Raw genomic sequence first — 22,284 nt, 5'->3', positions numbered from 1 at the left:
GTCTGGGAAACCCCAACCATGAACTGAATAGCACAGAACAACAAGGTATGGTACACACATTAGCGAAAAGCAGGCAGAGGACAATGTGAGAGTGATACAGAAATTTATTGTGATGCTTGCAATGCAGGGCTTCAGGTACACTGAGCTGATGTTGCATTTCTGTCCACAGATGAAACATCGCGCAGGACTGCACATGCAACAGGAGAGAGGGCACACCGGCAAGACAGTTCAGGGCTGGCCAGCACAAGTTCTGCCCAGAGATCATTGCCACAGCCAGCATCACCACCACAGCCAGAATCAGCACCACAGCCAGAATCAGCACCACAGCCAGCATCACCGGCCACATCACCGCCTGCATTGGTGAGGTCGAGGAGGCGTGCTGCTGCCAGGTTGCGAGTGTTAGAGTCCTCATCTGACGACAGCAGGGGCTCGGAGCCAACCACTGTGCCCCAGGATGGGAGCCATGCCACTGTGCCCTCCACCTCAGAGGGAGCACACACAGGTGCCAGCCGGCGCCGCAGTTCTCGGGTGCAGAGTCCACCAGCACACGATGAGAGCCATGGGGTGTTCTCGGGGCTCGAGGGCAACATGTTGAAAATACAGCGCCTACAAACAAAGGCAGTGATGTCAGTTCAGCGCCAAATGCGGGGACTGAAAGCTACATTTGACAACATGGACAGGGGCATCAGCGTTATGGCGGTGGGGATGAGTGAGATGGCTGCGGGCATGCGGGACATGTCCCAGTCCGTCAAGCTGTTGTGCAGCAAGTATGATGCAGACAGAGCTGCACGGCGCCGGGAATGGCAGAGGAGAGACAGTCATACGAGGGCACTCAACCGGCTGGCAACTGCCACTTCACTGCTCTGCAGGCGCTCTGTGGCTATGCAGGAGGGCCTGACACACTGCAGCAGCGACGTTTCTAGGGGGATGGTGCAGGTCACCAGTGCACTGGAAGTGCTATTGACAAGCCAGGCGGCCACAACTGGTGCTGGGGATGCTGCGGAAAGCATCGAAACCAGCAGCAGGAGCAGCATAACCCCCCCGGTCCCAGATACACGCAGGAGCAGCAGGCGGCATGGGGCTGCCACTAGTGAGGAGGCACAATCCGTGGCATCCCACACTGTAGCCCACACTGTAGCGCGTGGCCGCAAACAGTAATGCTGCACGGCATAGCCTAAGACAATTGGGTGACGTAACCCTGGACTTGCTAGTAGTCATTACACAATGTTGCCAGAATGGCATTTTCTTGGTGTTGTGGCGTAGTGCCGCATTATTAAACTACGTCATGACATCCAACAACTGGCTGTGTCCCCTTACTTACTCAGAAATAGTTGCATGTGATCTCTGCCCGTCTCTCTCTCCCATCTGTTGCTGTTGGCACTCCAGCTGCGTTGGCCTCTGGCTGTTCTGCCTCATCCTCATTGTCCTCAAAATCTGTTAGTTCCACCTCTGTACCTCTCTTCGTGGCAAGGTTGTGCAGCATTGCACAAGTGGCAATGATCTTGCAACAGATGATGGGTGTGTACTGGCGTGCGCCTCCGCTTTTGTGGAGGCAGCGGAACCTGCTTTTCAATAGTCCAAACGTGCGCTCCACCACGTTGCGTGTAGATTTGTGTGCCACGTTATATCGTCTCTCACTCTGGGTTGATGGGTGTAGGTAGGGAGTGAGGATGAATGACCGCACGGCATATGCACTGTCGCCTAGGTGAGTATGAGAGAACCATCAGTCACATGCCTCAATACACGATGATTTGCACTTAGTAGAATGGAGCGTCACTGTTACTTACCTAGCAGGTATCCTTCTCCAAATTCTCCGGCAAGCAGTCGTGTGTAGATCCCACTGTTCTGGAAGATGAAGGAGTCGTGGGTGCTCCCAGGAAACTTAGCTACGATATCAGTGATGATGTTCCCTGCATCGCAGATCACCTGCACATTTATGGAGTGGGTGGACTTTCTGCTCAGTGGCAGCTGGTGGGCAGATTGGAATGTGTGTGCCATCAATACAGCCTATGACATGGGGGAACTGTGCCATGTGATAAAAGTCTGTTTTGGTTTTCTGCAGTTCAGCCTGTGTGTTTGGGAAGCTGATGTAGTGGTGCATTCTCTGCATCATGGCATCCAGGAACTTCCTGAAGAAACGGGACAGGCAACTCTGGGATACACCGCCCACCGCAGCTATCACCCCCTGGTAACTGCCAGATGCGAGTAGATGTAGGCTGCAGAGCACCTGCACATGTGGTGGTATGGCATGCGCCCTTCTTGTTGGCTGGTCCAGGAGTGGGTGCAGGTCCCTTATGAGGTCCATGATGGTTTGGGGGTGTAGCCTGTACCTTTCATGTATCTCAGCCTCAGTCTGTTGAAAGAGTGTGATGCGCTGTCTGTAAATGCGTTCCTCCCGTCTCCAAATCCTCAGACCTGCTGCCTGTAGACGTAGGCGCCTTGCAATGACATACAGAGCGGCCATGTTGTCCATGCTGTTGCATTTTGGGATTGCTTATATGCACTGTTGATGCTTACCACCTGCTTTCAATCTGTGTTAATTACCGACTCTTAATTACCGAATTTCATGGATTTCTTAATTACCGAATTTACCTACATGTCTTTTCTCTTTTTACCACTTCTTATTTACCGATTCGGTAAATATGTATTCGGTAAATATGAATCGGTATTTTAGAATTCGGTAATTATGAATCGGTATTTACCGATTCATATTTACCGAAAACTGGTTTTTGGCCTCCTACATCTCACTTGACTAAATACCTGTCGGTAACGGGATATTTACCGAATTTCGGCCGTTACCGACCGGTATTTAGCTACCTACATATGGCCCTAAGTCTCCCCATGTCTACAACCAAAATGAATTTGTTCTTGTGTGATGTAACCAATGCTCATGTAAATCACTCCAATACCTGACAAGTCTGCACTATATAACACTGCAAAAACACAAAATAATAAGTGTTTTGCACACTTCTGTCATTGGGCTATATTTGGGCTACATCTGGGTGATTTTGGGCTACATTTGGGCTCTTTTGTCTCCGCTGGCCATCTTGGGAAATTTATTTGTTATGAAGTTTCCTAATTTCCTCATGTACTGCAGTCTCCTCGGTAGGAAATGCTTTCAGTTTTTTACTTTGATTCCATCATGAAGATATTCAGATATGTCACACATTTGCCATAAATTCTGAATGTTAGCACTCTAGTTGCTCATTAGATCACTGTAGTAAAACTACTGTTCACCATGGAAGTCTGCTCCTGGTATTAAAAGTGCATGTTTCAGTCTGCATGTCAGAATTTTTTAATGAAATAGAAGAGGATTTGAGAAGTCACTCAAAATGTGCCCTCATTTTCTTTCTTCAGCATTAATCATAATTTCTATGGCAAAATGAACCCCCTCATTGTGTTCCTTTTTAAATTAAATGTTTTAAGTGTTACCAGTTTATTCCAATCAAGATGGCTTCAGGTGTGCCATACTTTTGTCATAATGAAGACAGTAAGCGCTCTAGTTGTTTTTAAGAACATTCTGGGACATTGTTCTGCATTCTGTCCATCAATTGTTGTTTTTGCATTTGTCACCCCGAGTGGCAAGGGTATGCCCAGACGTGGGTCCCGTGCTCTCCATGCCACTGGAATCAAGCTATCCTGGCTGAAGTGGGGTGAAACCCCGAAACCGGTCCTAGGATGCTTGTTTCCAGTCCAGGGAGGACCTGGCTTGGCAGTTCGGGCTGGACTGTTCCCATCAGGCACAGGGTCAAGACTGATTTGCATATGGCTGGGTTCATACTGGAAAGGTATGGTGAGCAAAAAAACGATGGATTTAGGCCCAGATCTCTGTACTGGGGTGAATGTATGACATTGTTCTGCATTCTGTCTGTCATGTTCCACTGTGACTCCTCCGGCCTTGAACGATGCACAAAGGGTTCCACCCCCAGACGTCCCCGACTCTGGATTCAAACTACCACAGAGCACTAGGGCAATCAGGTGAGGGAAAGGGATTAGGAAGGGAACAGCTGGGAGAAGGATACCTGCAACAAAAGATTAACATAGATAACAACAATCCAACAACAGCATATAAGCAGCGCTACTCTTGTTAGGTCTCACTAAATGTGTCTTCTACATACATCACACATAACACAAGTTCGCCAGTAAGGACCTTCAGAGGTAAGCACCCTCCGTCAGACATCAAACATCCACCCTCTTCCTCTCCCTTTTTCTGCCCCAAAACAATAATAATGAATGACTACTGTGCCTTCCAGCAGTATCCAGCGGATATACTTGAAGAAAAGAGTCGATAGTCTAAAGGAGCCTCTCTAGGCTCTACACGCTGCCCTCCCTAGTATCATTAAGAGTCATGAAACTGGAAATGCTGAGTGCAGTTATTTGTAGCCCAAGACTTCCGGAATGACGGCTGTGACAGTCTTGCCCGTGATTGATTCTACTACCGTGGTCCGTGCTTGTCAGGCGTTGGAGCTGTACTCCCAGAGAATAATTGACAAGCAATCGGTGGCTAGACACTTCCCCTTAGTCCGGACAGCCGAGTGCTAACAATCCACATACCGATGCGGCGGCGCTTACCTCAGCGCTTCGCAGTGGTCTCCATCCTGGCAGGAACCACGAACAGGAGTTCACGAAAAGCCTCTCGCACTGCTGTCGGCTTCCAGGAAGGATGGACTCAGAGTTCCGGGGTTGGCGCGAGGGCGCTGACTTCAGCGCGTGGTTGCGGTCTCCCGACTCGGAAACCGCCAAAGACTTCTAGTTCCGGGGTTGGCGTTGAAGGCACTTACGTCAGCGCTTCGCTGCGGTCTCCCAACTCGGGAACCGCTAATGACTTCCCCGTCTTCCTCAATCTGCAGCCACAGGAGAACTCTCCTTGAGTTCCAACGGTAGTTGGCAGGATAACGCGTGCCTCTCCGCTCGCGTTCCCGAGCTTTAAGGCAATAGCCACGCCCTCCTACCACCGGGCATTCTGGGCCTCGTAGTCCCGGGTCTGACCACAAGTCAGGTAGGCGCCCATGCTCAGCGCCTGACACTGTCCATCAATTGTTTTTGCATTTGTCACCCCGAGTGGGAAGGGTATGCCCAGACTTGTGTCCCGTGCTCTCCATGCCACTGGAATCAAGCTATCCTGGCTGAAGAGGGGTGAAACCCCGAAACCGGTCCTAGGATGCTTGTTTCCAGTCCAGGGAGGACCTGGCTTGGCAGTTCAGGCTGGACTGTTCCCATGAGTCACAGGGTCAAGACTGATTTGCATATGGCTGGGTTCAAACTGGAAAGGCATGGTGAGCAAAAAAACGATGGATTTAGGCCCAGATCTCTGTACTGGGGTGAATGTATGACATTGTTCTGCATTCTGTCCATCAATTGTTGTTTTTGCATTTGTCACCCCGAGTGGGAAGGGTACGCCCAGACGTGGGTCTCGTGCTCTCCATGCCACTGGAATCAAGCTATCCTGGCTGAAGAGGGGTGAAACCCCGAAACCGGTCCTAGGATGCCTGTTTCCAGTCCAGGGAGGACCTGGCTTGGCAGTTCGGGCTGGACTGTTCCCATGAGGCACAGGGTCAAGACTGATTTGCATATGGCTGGGTTCAAACTGGAAAGGCATGGTGAGCAAAAAAACGATGGATTTAGGCCCAGATCTCTGTACTGGGGTGAATGTATGACATTGTTCTGCATTCTGTCCATCAATTGTTGTTTTTGCGTTTAATTAGAGGTGGCAAGCCCTGAAAGCTAGAGCCAAGCTTCATAAAGATACCTGGATCTGGCTCAGATCGAGGTCTTCTTGGATCCTCGAGTCCAAAACGAGCAGAGCCCTTGTGTGGCTTCTACCTGCCATCAATGCTTTAACCACATGCATCAAGAATTAAACACAAGGCAGTGGCCTTTGATGTAAAATGGGCGAGAGACAGAGATACCTGTTTAGAGGCTGAACTGCACCAGGTAGAACTAGAAAACAGGGAATCAATCCTGGCTTCCTTACTCCATCAAATGGTGTGATCCTTGCCAAACATTTTTTACTGACTCTTCTTTCTCTTCACTATCAGGTATGAGATACCCGTCAAATACGTGAGTTCGGGATGTGCAGACTACAAAAAAGGGTTGTGTTTGATTTAATACACTCCAATATTGTTCTATGACATTAAGAATCGAGGACACATATAGGGGGCAAATGACGAGAGACTTACCTCCTAGCGCACCAGTGGCATAGTCGACAGGGTGGGGGACATGAATATATCTATATACATGTTTAGAAACTGTCACTTGCAATACATTCTTCTCAATCTAATAAAATAACATGATGTGCTAAGGTGAAACACTTCCTTGTGTTAATCAAATGGAGTTGTTTGAATTTTGAAGTGGCTTCATCATATTTTTATACGACGTTTGTTACATGAGTTACATGCCAAGAAATCTTCAGGACTCGTCTCCACCCCTTAGAGCCAAGCCAGACCCCGAGGCTCGGCTCTGGTTTGGCTCGCCCTAATTTCTTGGCTCGTCCACCTCTACAATTGGGCACACATTTCATATTGTGAGAAGCCATAGGATGCACAAGGTCACCTTGAGATCTACTTTTCATTTTCCGAGCCATCACCCATTCTCTGCTGGAGGAGCTTTTACGAAGGGTGGTTCGGTAATGGTAACTCTGAATATGTGGATTTTTGCTCTCTGGGGGCTCAGGTCTCTCTGCAGCCTCTGACTTGCATCCGCAAGGCTTTGTGAAGAGCAAGTGTCAGCTCATGCAAAATAGCCTCAACACAGATGGCTTCAGAAAGGTCCAAGTGGCTGCAAGGGGGCAGTGTGTTCTGTTGGCCAACAGCCTGCGAGGCAGAGGGCCGAGGAGGTATGAGGCATGATTGAGAGGGTCACATGGAAATACTTTGCCCAATACTAACTTTAATTTCAGCTTTCCATCAAAATTAAGTCAAGCTGCTCGTTGTCTAATTTATTGTCAGTGGTTTCACTTTCAAAGGACACAATCACTTATAAGATCAAGATGTATCATTTGCTCCATGTTTCTGTAGTATTTTTCTCAAGGGGGCAAGCATGGGTAGGACATTTTTTTCAGAATAAGTATTGTGTGAATATGGACTGAATGCATCTTTATTCTGTGCTCAGGTCTAGCGTGAAAGTCTGAAGGCCTGTTTACAGGTTCAGCCAAGAGGACTGCTGCGGCGGTGGTCCCCCGCCTTCCGTATTGTGATGTAAGCGCTGGCCCAACAGCGGTGTTTCTGATGGCAGGGGATATTTTTTCTTATGTGTCGATGCGATGTACACATATGAATGTCACAAAAAAAATATTCTAAATCCCTTCTGTGACCATGATCCATCCCAGCCAAAACAAAATCCTATTTCAATGTTGATGGCCATCCTAGTTTTTCATTTTTTAAATATGGTCACCCTACCTTTTAGATCTCGCAGTGTTTATCATGTCTCAACAGTGGCATAGCTATACCTTTTGCCGCCTGTGGCAAACCCTGCTTTTGCTGCCCCGCGATGGCCGCAGGTGAGAGTAAAGTGAAGAGGGGGAGGGGGATGCTGGGTAAAAGTGCAGCTGCCCCCAATACTCGTGTCTACCTGGGGCGGACCACCCCCCCTGCCTCACCCTTACTACGCCACTGTGTGGCAAGCTCATCTTGAGGCAAGCTCCATGGTGTTACAAACATTAATTAGCACGAGAGTTAAAGTACCCTTGCATATCAAACCGTGAGACCACACCTCACCTGGTTGCCAGAAGATCCACGTTCAAGCTACTTTGTATCACCCACAAAGCAATACATGGAATGGGACCGCTCTTCATCAGGAATAAAATCACCAAACACATTCAACAAAGGAACTTTCGCTCTAAACGAGCACCTCGCCTCAAAATTTCCAAGATACAAGAAAAAAAACATGGGTGGCACATCCTTCTCTGTTCAAGCAGCCAAACTCTGGAACTCTTTACCACCAACATAAGATCCACAGACAGACACCTTATCTTCAGAAAACTACTCAAGAATTGGCTCTTCCCCACATAAGCACCATACGCAAACAGAAATTTACAGCATATCCCTCTGTATATAAGCATTTATTTTCACCATAGATACGTACCTATCTTTGTGTATTGCTTTGTATAGGCAGGTAGAATAATTATGTTGTTTTAAAAAAAATAATTAAAGTAGAATAACACTTGAAAACCGGAGTTTATTTGGTGCATCTTTGGCCTCCATGTACTTGCTTCCATTGTGCTTCTATGTACCTTCCATGTACTGGGATATGTGTGTTAGTTTTTTTTTCTCTTGAAAAAGCATATCCAATGCACTACCCTATTTCTCATCCTGTTCCTCTATCAATATATTGAATCTACATATACTTACCTCCTTTATGCATCTATATACTTTCAATGTACTTATGGATCTATATATTTATCACTTTCTTCTAATTTAGCATTTCAAATGCACTACCCTATTTCTCAGCCTATACTTCTCTCAATATATCTTCTAGCCCAACTTTCTGACTCATCTCAAACTTCTTTCTACTACTCTTTCCAATGCACTACCCTATTTCTCACCCTATACATCTATCAATATATCCTCTACATTCATTCTCTCGTTTATCCCAAACTCCATACCACTACTATGATCTCCAAAATAACCCTTTCTAGACTCTGCCCTACTCTACCCCTCCTTGCATCATCTGACACCACTTTTACTATACCAATCCCCCAAAACAAACCTTTCTAAACTCTTCCCTCTGACTCTTCCCCTCCACAAACCCTTTTTACTCATCCAAAAGCCTCCTTCTACTGCTATGACCTCCCAAAAAAAAAAGTCTAAATCCTTCACTCTTCTATTCCTCCACTATCATTTTCAATCAAAATAACAATCTAACACGTTCACTTCTCAAATTTCATATTCCACTATACTAATTCAATACTAATCCTTTATGGGTTCCAGATTAGCATCCTACTCGCCAATAAAGCACTTCAACACCCCATCAGGGTTACAAGCGCTATATAAATGCAAACCTTTTTCCCTTTTCATACAAATCCTCAACCCTTCTCAATCCAAATAATTGACTAATATATCCACCACTCAAATTACTAATTCAACACTAATCCTATGAGTTCCAGAGTAGCGTGCTACTCGCCTAAAAAGTGCTTCAAAACCCCATCAGGGGTAGCAAGCGCTATATAAATACAAACCTCTTTCCTTCTTCAATCCAGCACCTATCATTCTCTATTCAAATAACTGACTAACATATCCACCACTCAAATTACTTCATATTTCACTATACTCATTTTCAACACTAATCCTTTATGGTTTCCGGAATAGCGTGCTACTTGCCAGAAAAGTGCTTCAACACCCATCAGGGGTAACAGGTGCTATATGAATGCAAACCTTTCTTCCCCTTCTATCCCTCTGCTATCCTTCTCGCTCCAGATAACTGACCATAACTGATCCACCACTCAAATTACTTTCATATTTCACCATACTATTTCAACACTAATCCTTTATGGGTTTCCGGAGTAGCGTGCTACTCGACCCCCAAAAAAAGATTTCAACACCCCATCAAGGGTAACAGGGGTAACAGGTGCTATATGAATGCAAACCTTTCTTCCCTTTCTATCCCTCTGCTATCCTTCTCGCTCCAGATAACTGACCACAACTGATCCACCACTCAAATTACTTTCATATTTCACCATGCTATTTCAACCCTAATCCTTTATGGGTCCCGGAGTAGCGTGCTACTCGCCGAAAAAGCGCTTTGACGCCTCGTCAGGGGTAGTAAGCGCTATATAAATACAATTACAATACAATTACAATACCCCAAAGTCTGATACACTTCATATTCTGTTTACTCAGAATCACTTCAACCTCTAGCACAATACAGAGCACTGGCTGGGAGATTGGCGCACTCAACCAAATGTATAAGTAGAATGTCGCAAGCGAAAAAGAATTTCAAGACCAATGTCTAGAAATTCCTGTAGAGTTGCGCTCTAGTTGCTACCAGCGCAATGACGTAGGCGCCTGGCGGCCATTTTGGGTTTGATGAGTAAGTGCCGAGCCCGCGAACGAGCTAGACGTTCCCCGGCGCTCTCCCTGTTACCATAAGTGTTATATGGGAATAAACCACGGTATTTATTCTACCTACCTGAGAGTCTTGCTTGCTTATTGCCCCTGTAAGCGACCCACTACAAATGGCGACGAGGAATGGGATCGAAACAAAGCGGGGAAGACCGAAGAAAGCCTGAACGCGGAGCGCACGTGGCCAGGAACCAGGGTAGCAACACAAGATACCCACACAGGTACACAGGAGGGAGAGCGCGGCAGAGGGGACACCAAGGCCGTGTGCACCAAGCCAGGGGCGCATACACGTGTTCGCATAGAGTGAACCCAGAGCCACAAGCAAAAACCCAAATCCACGCGGCACAGAGAAAAAAAACTACACATCAGCCGGGACCAACCAGGGCAGCACCCACCAGGCAGGCAGTGAATGGGAGACGGGTCATCGTCTCAGGCCACTGAAGTGAGGAGCAACAGGCTGTCAGGCTCAAGCACGGGGGAGGTGCATGAATCGTGACCTCCTAGGCAACTGCTAGAAGACGCTGGGGATCCCCTGGCGGAGCAGGCAGAGCCAAGCAGTGGCGGCGGAGCGGCGGCACACCAGAGCCCCCCACGCCGGCAGAGACAAAGTGTGCCAGGCAGTCCAAGGGGTGAAGACGAGTCACCGCGGGGCAGAGCAGAAATGTGCACCCAACCATCCTCACTTATGACACCAATCCCATTCCTACCCAAACCGGGAGAACAGTCTATGAAATGGGAGGACTGGAGAGAGTACTTCATGAATTATGTAGAGGCCCTGGAAGACGAGGCAGGAGAGGCATTCCCCAGCAAGAGAAAGAAAAGGATTTTGCTGCACAATCTGGGACCAGAAGGTATCAGAGTGTTTCAGAATATTGTCCCCACACCGAGGCAAGCGGCAGATGATGATGTGTGTTCCAGCATGCAATAGATGACTTAAACAAGCACTACAGACCAGCGGTGTGCACATCCATAGACAGATATAACTTCCAACAAAGGAAGCAAGCAGAAGGAGAGTCCATAGACGAATACGTAGCGGCATTAAGGAAATTAGCCATCACGTGTAAATTTGGCACGCTGCATGACGAGTTCATCAAAGACCAAATAGTCATGCACACCACCAACTCCACGATACAGGACAAGTTGTGGGTCAATGGCGAGGCGACATTGAAGGTGGTGATAGCCATGGTAAAAAAGGCAGAGTTATCGAAGAGATGCGCAGAAGCGGCGAAAAAGGAGGCTAACCCGAGGCCTATGGTGAACAAAGTCACGGAAGCAGAACCGCCGGAGAGAGGTAAAGGAGCAGCGGGGGACACGAGGACACAGACCAAGTGGATGCCCAGGCCGTTTCCGGCGAAGAAACCAGGCATCGAGAGCAAGAACATGTGCTACAGGTGCGGCAGTCCGTCGCACCCAGCGCACGACAAGCGATATCCGGCCTTCAAAGCCAAATGCATGTTTTGTGGACTAATAGGGCACTATGAGAAGGTATGTCGCCGCAAGCAGAAGAAAATAGCCGTCAAATATATCGCACAAGAGGAGGAGGAAGACGTAGAAAATGAGGAGGATGATGACAGCGTGCTATGTGTAGACGAATACGTGATGGGAATAAACTGCAACCGATCAAAGAAACCACAATGTGACCTGGTGATTGGAGGAGTACAAATACAGATGGTAGCGGATTCAGGATCCCCTTATACCATCATACAACGCAGCGTGTGGGAGGAACAGTTCAAGGACCACATAGGTGACCAGCTGGAGCCCCCAGACATCCGCCCGGTCACCTTCACAGGAGACCCCATTCTGATGGTAGGATACCGGCGACTGAAGTTTGAATTCAAGGGATGACAGGCCAGGTGCAAATTATACGTGGCAGAAAAAGGTCCATCCGTCCTAGGATGGATAGACCAAGGTGATCTAGGTATACAGTTGAATCCCAGTGGTATCACATAAGTCTTAATGACCAGTGACGACCAACGACCTGAAGCGGGAAGGCTGAAGACAGAGTTTCCAAATGTGTTCGGGGGCAAGGTGGGTAGACTAACAAAATTCACACACCAGATCGATCTCAAAAAGGATGCCCAACCAGTGTGTCACAAAGTGAGGAACATCCTGCTAGCCATCAGAGAACAGGTGCAACAGGAACTTCATAGACTGAAAGAAAACGGCATCATAGAACCGATAACGAGTGCCGAGTGGTTGGCTCCATTGGTGGTCGCGATGAAACCTAATGGAAAAATACGTCTATGTGTGGACCTGAGGGAGCTGAACAAAAATATCGTCGTAGAAAGGTTCCCCTTGCCAAGGATAGATGAGATGCTAGCAAAAACCAAAGGAGTGAAGTGGCTTTCGACAATTGATCTCACGTGCGCCTACCACCAGATCACACTACACCGCACCTGCAGGAAGCTAACATCCTTCATAACCCCCTTTGGGTGCTACCAGTTCCGCAGAATGCCCTTCGGACTGGCCTCGGCGGCTGCCGTATTCAGAAGTTAATGCACCGACTATTTCACAGGATAGAAGGAGTGCAATATTTTCAAGACGACATTCTGATAATGGGCGTGGACAAAGCAGACCATGACACCAAGTTGTCCACAGTCCTACAAGTGCTGGAACGCAACGGACTCACGGCAGAATGGGATGTGATCAGTGACCAAGGGATCACCCCCAAACAGTCCAATGTCAAGGCGATATGCGATGCTCCACCGCCCAAGTCCAAAGAGGAAGTAAGGTCGTTCCTAGGCATGGCCGAGTTCTATAGCAAAATCGTACAACACTTCGCTACGAAGACACACCACTTGCGACAACTCATACAAAACAAGACCAAATTCGAGTGGACCAAGGAAACGCAAGAGGAGTTCCACAGGATAAAAACGGACATCGGCACAGCTGTTCCGCTGAGAGGATACGACCCACGAACCGGAGCAGTACTGACAACAGACGCCAGTGAGCGGGGTCTGGGAGCGATCCTCATGCAGGAATCGGAAGGCGGAGAACTGTCTACCCTCAGCTTCGCATCCCGATCGGTGTCTCCCACAGAGCAAAAGTACAGTGTCATAGAAAAAGAAATGCTGGCAGTAGTATGGGCTATGGATAAGTTCTGTGAGTTCCTATGGGGCACAAGATTCAGGCTGAGGACAGACCACAAGCCCTTGATCAAAGTCCTCACATCATCAGGACATGCCACAGCGACGCCCCGCATCGCGAAGATGACGTTAAAATTGTTGGACTACAGATATGATGTGGAGCACATCCCAGGACAAAAGAACAAGGTAGCCGATTACCTCAGCCGAGCGTCGGCCATGGAAGAACCTCCTAAGGCGTCGGATGACGGGGACTGCTAAGTAGCGTTCATGGGAGACCACGAACAAGTAATAGACAAGCACGAGTGGAAGGAAGCGTACGAGATAGACACAGACATGGAAGCAGTCAAGCAATGCATCCTGAGAGGATGGCCGGAAAAGAGGCACATGGGGGCCCTGCTCAGGAAATTCTGCGAAGTAAGAGAGGAGTTGTCTGTTTGTGACCAAGGGATTTTCCTGAGGAGAGGGGAGAGAGTGGTTCCCCCTAACAAGTTGATCCCTCATCTCCTGACTCTCATCCACGAAGGCCATCTGGGTATTGTAAAGACTAAAATGAGAGCAAAGCAGATGTACTGGTGGCCGGCGATGGACAACCAGATAGAGAGGCATGTGCGGGAGTGTAGCCAATGCCAAAAAGCGGACAAATCTATGAGCCTGATGCGACCACCCCTGGGGAAATTTGACAGCCCAGAGAACCCCTGGGAGGACCTAGCCAAAGACATCCTAGGCCCGATATTGGACTATCAGGGCACCCAAAAATACGTGGTGGTACTGGTAGATAGGTACTCCAAGTGGCCGGAGGTGGACGTACAAGTAGATATGGATACGGAAAAGATACTAAGGTTCCTAACAGCTGTTTTCCTTAGAGAAGGCATCCCACGCTCCCTCCTAAGTGATAACGGGCCTCAATTTGTATCGGAAAAATGGAATACCTACATGGCAAGGAATGGCATCAGGATTAAACACACGTCTATATACCACCCGGCAGGGAATGGTCAAGCCGAAAGATTCAACCGAGTCATTATGGGGTCTGTACAGGCAGCGATTGCGAGTGGAAAGGACTGGGAAAAGGAACTGAAGAGCATGTTGTGGGCGTACAGGATCACACCTGCCAGCACGGGGTACAGCCCCTTCCAGATCCTAAGGGGTAGAGACCCCTTCACGAAAGATAATGTGGCCTGGAAGGAGCGCACCATCCTGAGCAAGTGGTCCCCCGCCGTGGTACGCCACAACCTAGAGAAAGCTCAGAAGATATATGCAGAACACTACAACAAAAGGAAAAATGTCAAAGAGACGGAGCTAGAGAAAGGAGAGTGGGTTCGCGTCAAACTGGCCCAGTTACTAAAGAAGAGGGACAGCAAATTCAGTGCACCGCTGCAGGTGGAAGAAGTTTATAACCGGTCAGCCCTACTTAGTGACGGGAAAGTGTGGTTACAGGACCGTATGTCCAAGTGCAACAAGATCATGCAATGGAACGGAAGGGAAAGAGGACAGGTGATACCGTCCCGGAGTCAAGGGACTGAGACTATACCGGTTGGCACCAACACAAGCAGCCCAAGAGGAAGAGAAGGGGATGCAGAAGCACTGGATGGTGGTGAACTGGGTAACTCTGAACTCATGGAAAGCTCATGTGGATCTCCTGACAAAGGAGTTCCCCCAAACACCGGGCTGGGGGGGCCCGAGAACTTCCCAAGAGGGCACCGATCCCGCCATGGGCACCCCTATGAGATGTACTCGGACTGGAAGGACGGTGGTGAGACCTGCAAGATTTAGAGACTTTGAGATGGGAGATGGAAGGGAGTACGCATGCTGGAGCGGGTAATGCTTACATTTGTATACCCACCTCATTTTGCATGTTATTTCATTAATTAGATTAATTAATTAATTATAATCGAATTAATGGTTTGGAGTGATGTAGAAAATACTTATCAACCTTACTAATATATGAATTACACGTGGGATTTGCATCTGCATGGCTTAATTAATACGTGAACTTAATTCTGTACGCATATTAATAATAGACAATTAGAGTAGTGCAGGAGGAGGAGCCTAGCGCGCAACCAAGATGGCCGCGTAGGCTTGTGGCTCCCGGGGGCCTCCGCAACCTCCCACGTCTATCCTGTCATAATCCTGATTTTTTCGATGGGCTTTTGTTTATGATCTTGCGCTAAGGTGCCACTCGTTTTCCAAATCGATATTGGACTCCGGGAACGTGTTTTTTGGCGCTCTGAAGTTTGCGGCCTTCTCCGGCCTTGGTGCCGAACTCGGGTTGGTGAGGTGCCCGGCTGCGAATTGAACAACAGCGGCATGCCAGGCTGGGCCTGCCCCGGACCCCGTGCTTTCACTTTCGGTTTTGAGTTAAGCTACCGAGACTGATGCGTGGGACATTGGGAGAGCTGCGCGGAGTACGGAGTGCAAGGCCTAGTCTTGAACTGTAAACAGGCCACTTCAGTTGGCGGCCCGGATCTCCTGGCCTTCCTCCGGGTGCTGGAGGGTGCTGACCTTGCTGATCGCTGACGATGACGACGAGAGTGGACGGCGACAAACTGAAACCCAAATCTACCCGGAGGGGAGCTTATTCCCAGGCCAACAATATGGACCACTATGCACAGCCAAAGGGATCCCCTAGTGGATCGCGTAAATCGCCTGAGCCGCCCAAGGAGGCCTCGGGCGCATCATCCGAATTGACCCTGTTGGATGTCATGGGGGCCATTGAGGAGATGAAGGTGACTGTGAACCAGCAATTGGATACTCTGCCTAACAAATTGGACTCGGTGCTGATTGATGTCACCTTGGTCAGAGCGGACCTGTCGAAAACCAATGACCGGGTCGACTCATTGACCCAAGCAGCGTCGAGCCTAACGGTAGATGTGGCCGCCTTGCAGACGACGGTGCGGAGGTTGCAGCTCGCCAGTGATCTGACCGAGCGTCGCCTTGAGGACTCCGAAGGCAGGGCCAGACGGAACAACGTCCGCATTATCGGCGTGCCCGAACGGTCGGAGGAGTCTGCTGTGGATCTTTTTGTGGAGGATCTAGTGGTGACTCATCTAGCACCCAAAGGGCTGAGCAAGTTCTTCGCTGTGGAACGGGCCCACAGGATCCCGGGGGGTGCACCCAAGGTGGGTGCCCCCCCGCGGCCTATCATTGCCCGACTTTTTAATTTTCGGGATAGAGACGCTATCCTGCAGGCGTCGAGGGTGGCTGGGCCATTACGATTTGAGAACTCTAATGTTAGCTTTTACCCAGACTTTACGCAAGCGGTTCAAAAGCAACGGATGGGATTCTCGGCCATCAAACGGCGCTTGAGAGACATGGAGTTCAAGTATGCGATGCTGTTCCCGGCTAGGCTGCGGGTCGAGTTGGATGGTCGCTCCCACTTCTTCGACCGGCCGGAGGCGGTGGGAGAGTGGCTGGATGCCCTGCCCAAGAGTCGGGATCGGGAGGGTCGGATGGCGGAGAGCGGAGAGGGTTTGACGGAGTAGGAATGGAACCGTGATCCTGGTGATGGACTGTATTGGTAACGTTTTGCACCTGTGGCTGCACTGGACTCCAGTTTGTAACGATTTGCCCCGTGGTATTCGGAGGTTGCAGGGGGCTTGCTGGGGCCCTTTCCTCCTTCTGGGGGTTTTTTCTTGTCCTTTTTCCATATTGGGGCGACAGGCACACTGCATGTTGGGGGGGCTGTTTGGGCTCACGCAGGGGTGCAGGGAGGGGGGAGTTTTGTTGGGGTTGATGGGGGGGTTGGGGTTTGTTTGTTTGTTTCACAAGGCGGGGTAATATTTTTTGCTGTGCTATTATGATTGTGCTCCCCGGGAGAGGGATGTTTTGTGCTGGGAGGGATGGGGGGTAGGGGACTGAGACTTCTTTCCTGGAATGTGAATGGGCTGGGGGACAGGATAAAGCGGGGGGTAGTCCTGCAGTTCTTGAAACGTATTTCGCCTGACATTGTGTTCTTGCAGGAAACGCACCTCATAGGGAACTCTTTTCATGCCATGAACAGACGAGGATATCGCCTCCTGGCCCATTCTGGTTTCACCTCTGGCTCGAGGGGAGTGGGCATTTTAGTCAGGACCTCTCTCCCGCTGGTGGTGGATGAGGTGCTCCACGACGACAGAGGGCGCTACACTGCGCTGGTGGGGAGGTGGGAGGGTAGATTGATTTCGCTGGTCGCGGTCTACGTGCCGCCGGGCCTGCAGACGGCCACCTTTGCTGATTTGGGGCACCTGCTACTTGGGCTTCCGGGGGGGGTTTTGGTCTTGGGGGGGGATTTTAACGCAGTGGTTTCCGGAGTTGAAGATCGACACCCCCCTAGGGACCTCCCTCGGGCCCAGAAGTGGCTGGGGGGCTTTCTGGATACCCTGGGACTGATAGACTGCTGGCGGTTGAAACACCCTGGACAGGCGCAATATACCTTCCACTCTGGGGCCCACGGTAGTCTTTCGAGGCTTGACTATATGCTAGTGCCTGCGGCCCAAGCTGGGATGATCGGGGAAGTGTGACACTTGGCACGCGGTATATCTGATCACTCCCCTCTTTTGCTACACCTAGATATCGCCTTGGGGGCGGAGGGGAGGGTGGCGCCGATCAACCCCTGGTACCTACGAAACCCCACGATCCGTGCAGCCCTGGTTAAGTCTTTGGAACACTATTTTAATGATAACGTGGGGTCGGTGTCTTCCGCCGTCTCCCTTTGGGAGGCCTTTAAGACGGTGCTCCGGGGCCAGGCCCTATCTCTCATTTCCCACACCAAAAAATGCGAGGCGCAGGAGGTTGTTCGGCTAGAAAATGAGATCACCGAGTTGGAGAGTGATTTGGAGCAAGGTGTTACGGATGACAGATTGCATGAGCTGGAGCTTAAGCAGGCCGACTATAAGGCGCTGGTTACTGAATCTGCTAAGAGTATGGGCAGGGAGCAACAGGGGCGATTGTACGATATGGGTGATAAGGCAGGGAAGTTGATTGCCTGGTTGGATAAGAAGGAGAGAGCGAGTCGAGTGGTGCCGGAGATTGAGTGGGTGGATGGTGTGCGTGTGACGGACCCCGGTGACATTGTTGATTGCTTTGCGGAGTATTTTCACGGGGTCTACTCTCCGGTCTCAGAGCGATCGGAGGAAGACTCTCGACTGCTGCTTCGAGATATTACTCTGCCTTCCCTATCTGATGAGGATAAAGTATTGATGGATGCGGCCCTATCGCCAGATGAGATTGCTTTGGCCATTCGCTCCATTGCCTCGGGTAAGGCCATGGGTCCTAATGGACTTCCCATCGAATTGTATAAGCTGCGCCCAGATGCGATTGCCCCGTATCTCCGGGACATGTTCCTTGAGGCTCAGGCGGCGGGCTCCCTCCCCTCTGACCAACGTCTTGCTACTATTGTTGTTATCCATAAGGAAGGGAAGCCGCGGGATCGGTGTACTTCTTACAGGCCTATCTCTTTGTTAAACGCGGAGCCCAAAATCCTCGCCAAGGTACTGGCCAATCGTCTGATCCGGGTTGTGGGCGACCTGATTCATCAGGATCAATCCGGTTTTATACCCCATCGCAATACCGCTTTGAACCTGCGACGACTGCATGGCGTCCTTGCTCGCGCCCCATTCATTAGTGAGCCGGCCATCTTGGCGTCCTTGGACGCTACCATGGCGTTCGACACCTTGGAATGGCCATACATCTGGGCGGCGTTGGCGAAGTTTGGGTTCGGCCCGGGGTTTATCGGTTGGGTGAAATTGCTTTATGACAACCCACTGGCACAGGTAGTGGTCAACGGACGGGTGTCGGCTCCCTTTGTTTTGGGTAGGGGCACCCGACAGGGATGTCCACTGTCGCCTCTTCTCTTTGCGCTTTGCTTGGAGCCCCTTGCGGAATGGTTGCGATGGCACCCCTCGATACGTGGCCTTAGATGGACGCCGGAATACGAGGATCGTGTTTCCCTATATGCGGACGATATCCTCTTGTATCTTGCATCTCCGCGTAAATCGCTCATTGTATTGGTGGATGTGTTGAGCTCCTTTGGTCGCAACTCCGGATTGGTAATTAACTGGGCTAAGTCTTGTGTATACGTTCTCTCCGGGGAGGCCCCCCCCCCTTCCGCGGGGGTGCCCTATCTAGATTGCGGAGTCGGGGTTCACGTATTTGGGTATCTTTATAACCCTGGATCCGGTGGCCCGGTATGAACGGAATCTTCTCCCCCCCCTTCAGCGCCTAAGGGCGGATGTGGCGGGTTGGCGGCGGCTGCCGCTCTCGCCGCTCGGCCGGGCAGCATTGTTCAAAATGATGTCGCTACCACGTTTTTTGTACGCCCTGCAGAATACTATGGACGTAGTGCCGGCCCGTTATTTTCGGGAGGTGGAGTGTCTCCAGCGCCGATTGTTTTGGGATGGGCGGCCGCGGATTGCTCTTGCTAAACTGACCCTACCGTGGTATGACGGGGGGGTCGCCCTCCCTGACATTAAGCGATATTACTGGGCCTCCCAGTTGGCTGCCATCAATCACGGGATGTATGGCCCTGCTTTGAACCCGGCTTTTGAGATGGACAAATTGCTACTGCCAGGCGGAGACTATAATCGAGCACTATACTCGGGGTCCCTTGATGCGCGCTTGACGGGCCCGACGCGGGTCGCGGTGCAGGTGTGGCATGCAGCAAATGCGGCGATGGGGTGGAGGGATCGCTTGACTCGGGCTACGCCATTGTACGCGTCCCAGCGTTTGGGTTGTCTGTATACTACGAAAGGCTTCGAGAAGTGGGATACGATTGGTATCAGCACGGTAGGGGATCTCTGGACGAAAGGGAAATTCAAGACGTTCGACATGCTGAAAACAGAATACCAGTTGAATGATAGGGAATACTATCGGTATGTTCAAGTTCATCATGCCTTGTGTTCCGTGTTCTCAGACGTGGCGGCTATTCCGGAGCATTCCCCGTTGGAAGACAGAATATTGGACGGCTATGTGCCGGATAGCACCATTTCGTTGATTTATAAAAAGCTTATCAATGATCGAATGGGTTTGCTGACCTCATTGCGGGAGACATGGATTGCAGACGGTATAGAACTGGACGACGAGGATTGGGTGTCAGCGGTGGCCTCCCCGAAAGAGGTGGCTATCCCGGCCCGATTGCGGTTCGTCCAGCTTAAGATACTGCATAGAGTGTACGTCACGGGGCCTGGCCTGATGCGTATGGGGTATTCGGTGGATGGTTTGTGTAAGCGAGGCTGTGGGCAACTGGGGACTTTTCTCCATATCTTGTGGGAGTGTCCGGAGGTGACTCGGTTTTGGTGCAGAGTGCATGCGGTGTTAGAAGAAGTCACGCATGTTGCCTTGTTGCCGGAGGCACGTAGATGCTTGCTGAATGTCTGGGAGCCGACTGATTACAATGTGACGCAGACGCAATGGGTGACTCTAGGCTATATGATAGCGAAGCGTGACATCGCACAACGGTGGGGCTCCCAGAGGCCGCCAACGGTCTCCGAGTGGAAGGAACACATGGACTGGTGTATGTTTAGAGAGAAAACGGTGTATGTGGCGAGAGGCAAGCCTGGGAAGTGGATTAAGGTGTGGGGTCCCTGGAACTCCTATCGTGGAGGTATTTGCGCCCCGCCCCAGACGCGTGAGATGGACGCCGCTCTGTCTCCCTAGCCCCCGCATTCCTGTATGCTCCTGCGACATGCGACTTTGTCGCTTCTGCCTTGCCCCCCTCCCCCCCCCTCTGTCTACCCGGGTTGGTTTACTCCCTCGATACGGGGAGCACATGTTTCTGTCATTAACCTCCTCTGCCTTGTGAGTTTGATGTTTTCTGTTTTTCAAAAATATGAAACCTTTCCTGTTTGTTTAGGGACTGCGGCTGTGGCTGTCTGCGATGATTAGCACTTTAGTAACTCTTTTGCTGCTTCATTGATGTGCATGTTAAGTCGTGCCTATGTTTACACTGCGTTTAGCGGCCGGCCTGTTGGTTGTAGGCCCATACTTGTATCTTTTCGAAATTGTAATCTTTTCCGCGATCTTGGCTTAAAATCTTTGCAGGATGTTGCCTATCTGCGTCCTCTGCTATTTTGGTGTAGGGTATGGACAACTGATGAGCTTAGTCATTATGCAATGGGCCTAAAGGAAATCATAGAAAAAGATTCCTCCCACAAGATAGAATGGCTGAAATCTCTAAAATTATTACTATATCGCATGGGACTGAGAGATCTTTGGGACGACCCTTCTAATGCAGATTTCCCTTCAAAAGACCTCTTGAAAAACAGATATTGGGAGATGATCGGCTCAGAATCATATACTAAGGGCTGCTCATCTACTTTAACTGGCAGATTTTTGGAATTTAAGCCTGACATCAGACTGGAACCGTATTGGGGTTTAATAGAAGTTCCGTCCGATCGAAAACTTTTTTTCCAGTTCAGGATAGGCACACTTCCGGTTCGATCATTTACATCTCATTGGGTAGTGGGGTCAGAAAGTAGATGCCCAAAGTGTCTGGACAAGCATGAATCTATGAGTCACTTTGTCCTTTTTTGTCCGCTCTATACCATCCCACGCAAGAAATGGGTACTACCCGTTTGCCGATTGTTGGGCATCCGAAGATATGAGGTAGCCATGAAAATCTTGTCAACTGACCCAAGCCCGACAATTTCTATTGCAATGTCAAAATACATTAAGTGGGCCTGGGCCATTCGGTCTAAATCGATCAAATGCTAAAATAATTTTTTATTAGAAACTTGACTGGATTGTAATATTTTATGAGTTGGTTCACTAATGTACCCATGCGTACTGTTAAATCCTATTATATGCTTTTTAATATTGCGATTTTTAAATGTAAATATGTGTTGAAATTGTGTGTATATTTTTTTATGTCACTTTTACAACTTAATTGTTGAATAAAGTATTTGAAATCGGAAATTGTAATAAAGGTTTTTAAAAAAAAAAAATAAAAAAAAAAATAATAATAGACAATTAGAATATTGCATGATATATGTCGCCTTTGTGATGTAATTGTGATTTGTGCTTTATTTAGTAAGTATAAACCGCACTGAGAGTTGCTTTTGCTAGATAAATACACACACATATGGGTATTAGTGAGGAAATAACATTTAATTAGTCATTTTTATGTATTAATTACGTTTTTGTGTTTCTTTGCTTAAGTTGAGCATTTC

The sequence above is a fragment of the Triturus cristatus genome, chromosome 9 (genome assembly GCF_964204655.1).
Source record: "Triturus cristatus chromosome 9, aTriCri1.1, whole genome shotgun sequence".
Classification (NCBI taxonomy): domain Eukaryota; kingdom Metazoa; phylum Chordata; class Amphibia; order Caudata; family Salamandridae; genus Triturus; species Triturus cristatus.
The sequence above is the reverse complement of the archived record's forward strand: the minus strand, read 5'-3'. Positions refer to the sequence as shown.